Source organism: Gouania willdenowi, chromosome 10 (genome assembly GCF_900634775.1).
Source record: "Gouania willdenowi chromosome 10, fGouWil2.1, whole genome shotgun sequence".
Lineage (NCBI taxonomy): Eukaryota > Metazoa > Chordata > Actinopteri > Blenniiformes > Gobiesocidae > Gouania > Gouania willdenowi.
The window spans coordinates 33824214-33832451 of NC_041053.1; the positions used below are offsets into that span (position 1 = coordinate 33824214).

Below are 8238 nucleotides of genomic sequence, written 5' to 3' on the forward strand. Positions count from 1 at the left end.
TACAGACGGCGTTAATCAAAAACGACTAAATCCTCATCAAATTGCTGTTTGAAAGGAAAGAGAAAATGTGCAGTTAATTTCTGAAACAGGTTTTTTTTGTAGAGTTGGCTTGGACTGATAGCGCTGCTAAAACACACAATTCATAACTTTGACAAACATACAGTACGTGTTTAATAAATTGCAATCAAGCCTAAGTTAAACATGCAAAGTCAAAATAACAATGCTTTGGACTAATTCCCACAATGCACTGCAATTCTTTCGGTGGCATTTTCAGTCTAGAGTCCACGGGTTCACTTTTACCTTCATGTTATTGAGGTTGAAGCAACAGTCGAAACATTTGAAGCTTTAAAAATCAGCACTTCAGAGTCTGTGTGTGTGTGTGTGTGTGTGTGTGTGTGTGTGTGTGTGTGTGTGTGTGTGTGTGTGTGTGTGTGTGTGTGTGTGTGTGTGTGTGTGTGTGTGTGTGTGTGTGTGTGTGTGTGTGTGTGTGTGTGTGTGTGTGTGTGTGTGCGTGTGTGCGCGTGTGTGTGCGTGTGTCAGGTTGGTCCCCGAAGGGCAGGTGTGAACAGAACCCCAGAAACAAAAGCCAGCCCTACTTTCCCAATTCATTTGACTCTGCCACACTAAGTCTGTTAAGTCTCCCACCCAAAAAGCCCTTTTCCTTAAATTAGATGCAAATGAGCTCTCAAGTGGCTTCGCTAGGAGGATATTGCAGAATCGACTGGCCTGAGGTAATCTCTAAAGCTTCCTGTGTGTGTGTGTGTGTGTGTGTGTGTGTGTGTGTGTGTGTGTGTGTGTGTGTGTGTCGAGGCCTCCACTGCTTTTTTTCACTCATTAACCTTTCCAAGCGCCCTGTTTACAACAGTGCAGAAAACTTTGCATTGAAAGAGTTCATTTCCTTCATTATAACTTGTAGAATGAAAATTTCACTCTATATTTCAGCTTCACTTATTTACTTCTCAGTGTTTAGTGTTGGGATGGTTTTGTACTAATAGAATACCAATGTTGTGTTATAGTTTAGTGAGTCAGTGGACATATTTCATCTTCTTTGTCTTACTTTTCACAGTTTTTGTCCAAAACATGTTTGGGTTCATCCAAAGGTTTGCAGTATTGGCCAAGTATGTATTACCACTGAAGATGAGTCAATAGTTCGTCTTTAAAACATATTTTACATCTGGTTCAGTTACATCAGTTTTTGAGAACGTTTCACTTGAAGTGACTTATACTGCAGAGCAATGAGTCAACAATCTTTCTGACAACCATGCAAAGACACCACCAGAGGATATCATCCCTGTGGACCTTTAATATCTTATTCACCAGCAATGTTTTTAGGGACTTTGATTTTCAATGATCACGAAAAATGACGGAAAATGTGAAATTTACAAAACGGAAAAAAATCTAAATCAGTTTTTTTTTTTTTTTCCCTTTTTCTACTTAGTTGAAATCTGTCCCCATTATGACACTTACTGTAGATATCGCCATTGAATTTTTGGGGATAATATCACACATTTATGATTTACACCGAATTTTTCTCTAGAAAACAGGGGACTGACTGTCTAGCAAGTGTATGAAACAGATGGATATGTCCAATTCTACTTATTGTCTCGCTCAAAACCGCGACATGTTACAGTTCGACTAGTGATCATGTTATCCTGTGACTGAAAATGATCTTCATCTGAAGTGTGTTTTATGACTGCATTTAATTCTGAAAAGGCACTGGTACAAAGACAGGTTTAGCTGTTGGTGTATTAGCTGAATTGGTGATGAGATTACCTGGTGACACGTCATAGCAGAAATATTTAACCACCAATCACATGGCTCAACGGGTTTTTGTATAAAACATGAGGTGATTTGCCGGTTGGCGGTAGTGGAAGGTTTTACAAATAATGTAAAACTTTTTCATGGTATTTTTCCCATAAAACAAGTGGCTGTGGTTTATAAGTGTCACTTACGGATAGGGGTGTGAAAAAAAATCAATTTCACGATATATCATGATTTTTTGGGTGCCGATTTGAAATAAAAATTTTTATCTAAATAATCGTTTTTTTTTTAATTGATTTTTTTTATTTAATCAATATTTTTGTGTATTTGTGCAATATTTCAGTGGTGGTTACAATGCTTTCAATGTGTTGCAGTGGTTATTTAATGAACTTGATTTTATGATGACAGTGTGTAATGCCTGTAATATTTATGTATGCACAGGCATTTTATTTTCATATAAACTGTTCAGATCAGTGCTTAAACTGATACATGAGGATAAATTATTATTATTTTCTTATTTTTGTGCATAATCAGTAACTCAGGGTGATTTATCTCACTTACAGTTGTTACAATGCCGTCATGATGTTGTCATGGTTACTCTGAGACTTCTACACAGTAGTTTCAGTGAAAAGAAACTTGTTGCACTTTATTTTATGATGGCAGTGTGTAACACTGCGTTTTCTTTTTTTCAGTGAAAATGTGCAAAAACACTAATAATAAATAATAATTAGGATGTTTTGAAGCAAATAGTTTTGACTCAATTTGTCCTCTGAATGATCAATATCTTCTGATGAGCATATACAGCAACTTGATTTTTCATTGCAATAATATCGTATTGTGACCCGCGTATCGCGATACGTATTGTATTGCAACATCCTTGCCAATACTCACCCCTACTAATGGACATGTTACGCAATCTCGCGTGATTTCAGCGTAATTCTACCATTCCTGTTAATAAGAGCAACTGGCTCTGCCAACCATATTTAGCATGTTATGTACGAATTGGCATGTGAGAAAAATGGAGGTTCCTTAAATTGTGTAAATTGTGTCAAATGATATCAGCAAAAGTGTTTCATTATGGAATGTGCAATTACTAGAGAGGAGAGTTAATGTTTTTTCTGTGGTCATTTTTATGTTAATGCTGTATGAAACTATTGCACCCTGAAAAATGTGTTTCCACAATATATTTTTAACATGACCAATTTAACATAAAACATTGCAATTTATTGAAAAAATAGAAAACTCACACAAGCACGGGGAGAACTTGCAAACTAAAGGAAAAATGAAATCCACGCTCAGAGCCGTGCACAACACTTCCTCACAACATGCAAGTCTAAATAATGCCAAAATATGCCATGAAAGCACAAGAAGTCAGCACAGTTAATCTATTCTTAAACGTTAGTTTTAAGATGTAATAGAATGCCGTTCTTTTTAAAACATCATCGTCACGATTGACACAACTTATAATGGTGGGAAAAGCAGTTCAAACACATGTTCCTAAATCCATCATCCACATGGATTCCATCTCACCTGTGAAACCTAAATTCTTCACAAGGGCAATGATATTCATCTTTGTTTTGGACGTGTTTCCCATTTGCCAAGACCTTCAGAGCTGGAATCTCAACTGTTTTAATGTTTCCATTTCAAACCTGCCTAACATTTATCAGCAGTAGTACAGACAGACGAGAGGGAAAGAATGAGGAAGGAAAAGGAGCAACACTTTTGGCAAAAGTCACATGTGAAACACTGACCTGGATAAATCAGAGAAACATAAACAGTTTCTGGAGAGAAAAGGTGGAGGAGGGAGTGGGGCTGCTGCTACCCCAAATATTCCACCCTGGGGATCACCATGAGAGGCAGAGGACAAACATATCCCACCTCCATCACACCCACCATGCTAGGATTATTTATTTTCCTTGGGTGTAAATATCTTTAGGGGATTTGGTGGATAATAGCAGCAGGCCTTGTGAGGTCAACACAGCCTTATGGGATAACGGAGGTGTAAGGTTCAGTGTTGACATACGCACACAACCTAATCACACACTCGCCCTCAGAAGGTTAAAAAACACACATTTTGCTACACACATGCAAATCACATGTTCAGATTGGGCCCCGTACCCCCCACAGCTACGCTCCCATCCACAAACAAGGCCCCCCACTCTCCTGTGCAGCCTGTTGATTGTGTTTGTTGTCTCAGGGTTAGGTCTGCTCTGTTGTTGATGCCCCGTGGGGCTTTCGGCTGCTCCGTTATCACGCATAATCACTTCCATACCTTAAAAGCAAAAGGTGTGTGAGAGTGTGCGAGGCTGTGCTTGTGTGTATACGTGTCAAGATCAAGTTGGAGTTGCTTGTCAGAGGTCTGTCTTTGCCTTAGGAGTGAATATCAATTGAAACCATACCTGGCACCAGCTTTGAAAAGTGCAACTAAAGTAACTGTGAGAGTGAAATCAATATTGAAGGCTGAGGATCCATGTAAGTTTTTTTTAGGACCCCTGGAATAACTTTGAAAGATAAAGTCTTACATACTTTACATTAGTTAAAGTTTAGGAACATAGCTGCAACACTTATTGTAAACTGTATAAGTTAGAATCTCTAAAAAGCAAAGTATGTCTTACTTTACTGCCTTTGTTCATTAGGTTTCCAGCTGATTTTAACCCACCATTTAGACATTTAAATAGATCAGTGTTTCTCAAATGGGGGTACGTGTACCCCTATGGTTATGCAATGGCACTACTTGAGAGCGACAGAGAGAGAGGGAGAGAGAGAGAGAGGAAAATTAACAAATTAAGGTATTAAAAATATGTGGTTTTATAATGTTTATTTTAGTTAAAATTGATAACCATAATAATGATGATGGAAATGATATTAATTACATCATGAACTATAAATACAATAGTTAGTCTTGGTCACACTCACACACCAGACGGGAGAGACCGAAAATGGTGAAAACTATAGAAATCCATCTATTCAGAAGGAACTCAATACTGTTTCATTCCAATTATTTAGAAAAAGAGATTTAAAATGTGTTGTCATTCATTTATTCCATTGTTATGCTCTATAGTTGCTTTTTCAACAAAATGTTGTAGTCAGACAAAGTGGGTACCAGTATATGGATTCAGAAATAACAGAAATAGGGTATTGAGCAAAAAAAAAAAAAAAAAAAAAGTTTGAGAACCACTGAAATACTGTAGATAGTGTGTTCTGTTTTAATAGAAGATTGTTTGGGTTTGAGATTGTTTCCAGTGTGTACCAAAATAAATATTGTTTGGTTGGACAGAAAAGAAATATGTGAAATATATATATATATTTCACATATTTCACACACACACACACACACATATATATATATATATATATATATATATATATATATATATATTAGTTTCTTGTCACATACATTTGATTTGCTTGCTTTTATCAAAAGTCGTGCCTCAATTTAAGAAACAAGTTATGAGCTATTATACTTGAATTTGATTTATTCTATTATTTTTCTTACTCTCTTTTTAAAATAAAGTTACATTAAAAATCACCTGACCTGGACTCAATCCAGTAAATTAGTAGATAACTTAACTCAGATGAGGTTCTAAAAAAAGATTGGAAAACCCAAAAGTTTGCCACACAATATTACATGAATGACAGTTTTGGACACGTATTTCATTTCAGTTATAATTGAGTTTTAACTCATTTCTAACAAGTTTTATCCCCACAAAGTATGGCACTATATCACCCAACTCACAGCAGTCCAAAGTGAGTTATTTCAGAAGCATGAGTGTAATAAATACTGATTTTAACTTTCCCTCACTTTTACGCAGTGGTTGTACTTACAGACGCTCGGCATTCCTCGGTATTCCTTTGGGCACAGTCTTCAGACCGAGTCCCTGACAGTCCACATGGGACCCGGAGCAGCTACACTTGTGCGGGCATCCATCTACCGCGGCAGCGCACAGCAGAAGCACCGCCACTAACACAACCACAATCCGCCACTCCGGACCGGTCGGAGGCATGTTGTCCAGAGAAAATACTTCCAACTAGGGTAGATTTGTATGTTTTTTAAAAAAAAAAAATTAAAATTAAAATAAAAAAAAAAAAAAAACTTGAATGAATGAATGAAAAGTCCTAGATGAAATCTAAAAAAAATAAAAAAAATAAAAATAAATGCGTTTCAGGTAAGAATAAATTGTTAAAAAAAAAAAAAAAAATTCAAAAAAAAATGAAAAACTGATTAAAAAGTTTTTCCAAACTTTCTCTTTAAATCATCCCTTTGCCATTGAAGTGAATGAGACACGATTGGTTCGGCTGGAACAAAACTTTTCCTCACTAACTTAATTGTATGGATCCGTGCGTCATGCGTAAAAGTGTCTCCAAAGCGCGCTCCCCCCCATTCACAAACTCCTCACCGAAACGTTTTCAGCTCAAAGCCTCCGAGTAGGTAAGAAGAGTGTTCAGCTGGGGTTAAAAAACTCTGTCCACGGACCAGCCCCCAGAGAGAGAGAGAGAGAGAGAGAGAGAGAGAGGCAGACAGATTTGTATTTAGGTTTCCCTCAAAATCCTCTCTTCCTCTTCCCTCCCTCTTCCTTCAGTCAGTGAGAGCTCTACAAACTTTCTCTTCTCTTCTCTTCTCTTCTCTTCTCTTCTCTTCTCTTCTCTTCTCTTCTCTTCTCTACCTCTAAAAAGCTCCAAAAGCAACACAAACTTCACCAGTTTGTCCAACCAGAAGAAAAAAAACCAGTTTGCATGTTTTAGTCTATGTCCCAGCATATTTTCTTTTTTTTCCTTCTTTTTAATGTCATGGCCCATTTACGAACTTATTGCTCTACTTTGCATCATATAGTGGTTTTAAAGCATGTCTTCTTCAAACCACATCGCAAGTGAATCATCTCAGAGGATCTGTGCATGTCACCATTCATTAAAACTATCATTCAGCATTTACGCTTTATTAAAATAAAAATAAAAATAAAAAACATTCATTTATATTCAATGAACTATACTTCATACATATCAAACATTTAAAATAAGGGAAACACTTTATTATAAACTGTTAGTATCGTTTTAAATCAGGAGATAAAAGCCTAAATTTTGATTTAAGTTATAGCTTTTCACTTGTTTTACTTTATACTTTTTAAAACATATCGAGGAAAAATGAAACCTATTTCAAATGACTTTTAATTTTTGATGGTATAACGATGACAGTGCTGAATTAAAGATGCAGAAGTGTTGCTGCCCTCTGTTGGCAGACCAGGATAAATGTTGAGGTACCAAATAGATTTTAAAACATTCAACAAATACAAAGTTTAACAAAATGTATATCTTAAAAGGTTTTTGTTTATCTGAAAGTGGAGCATTAATCTGCATTCAGTGGTGCCATACCAAAAAATCTAAAAATCTTGATCTCTCATCATTAGCAAAATTTCAAAAACTCATATCTCTGTTTATAATTGATCGATCTTTATGAAATTTCAATCGGTAATGTCGGGTTGGTTCCTCAACTAGCCCACCGAGTTTCACCCTGATCAGATTTGGAGTGTGCATTGCATCGGGATTTTTCAAGATATTGGGGTTCACTCCCCATTCATTTGGACCTACTGTATGCACTGAGTGCTCTTGTTATATCAATAGTTTTTATTGTATTGTAACTATGTCTTGTCCATAGGCAAATTGTTAACTTAGTTTTATGGGTTTTCTGTATGTTTGGACTTTATGGAGACTACGGATGGAAATTAGCTGAAGTGCTAAATCGAGTGTATTTACGTCCTTTTCAAATAAACAAATACAGAATAAGAAAAAGAAACACAGGTTAAATCTGAATTGAAATTCAATTTCAAATTTTGTTCGACGTCATCACAAGAACATGTGAAATAGTCATTAGACAACATCAGCGTGAATGTTTATACAGTGGTTTTGTACTCAACCAAAATTTCCAAGTCATAACTTTGGGTAGGGAGAGTAAGTGTTAACTATATATCGTATTATTTATATATGTAAAGGGACATTTGAGAAGCTTTAATGGACATTTAAACCTAGAGCTAAGGCTTAGCCGCAGCGATGTGGCAGATAACTGTAATTCCCAATGTAAATCACCAACTGAAAACGTTAGGAAAAGTTAATGGGATTGTAAAATATAACAAACCAGTGTGCCTACTTTCTGAATTCAGGTGATACATTTGAGACTAAAATTCCTTCCATAGAAATTAGAGTCCTAATAAAGAATGAATAAAAAGTCAAAGGGGGAAAAGTCACATTTCTGAAGAAAATGTGAACTGAGCAGACAAATAAAGAACTTCACCACCACAGAAAACAACAGGCTGATTATGTTTTCCCTGAGAAAAACCGCTGCTTACATGGAAAAGAAACCCCACTGTTGGAAAGGAGATGGTGCCATTAACATCGAAAGGTTAAGAGTTTGAAGTTTTGTTCAGGAACCTTTGATTCATATTCCTTTTGAGTATTTCCTCTTTGAGACATGAGGCGTTTGTGAGA

General features: G+C 36.3%; 1 protein-coding gene across 1 annotated transcript in view; it reads right to left on the reverse strand.

Moving 5' to 3' along the window:
• slit3 (slit homolog 3 (Drosophila)) overlaps window positions 1-5751 on the reverse strand; it is a 306653-nt gene extending 300902 nt beyond the window's left edge. Inside the window, exon 1 of the mRNA XM_028459161.1 lies at window positions 5587-5751. The gene's annotated coding sequence lies outside the window, so the exon portion shown is untranslated. The remainder of the gene's footprint in view (window positions 1-5586) is intronic.
• Between the last annotated feature and the right edge of the window lie 2487 nt (window positions 5752-8238).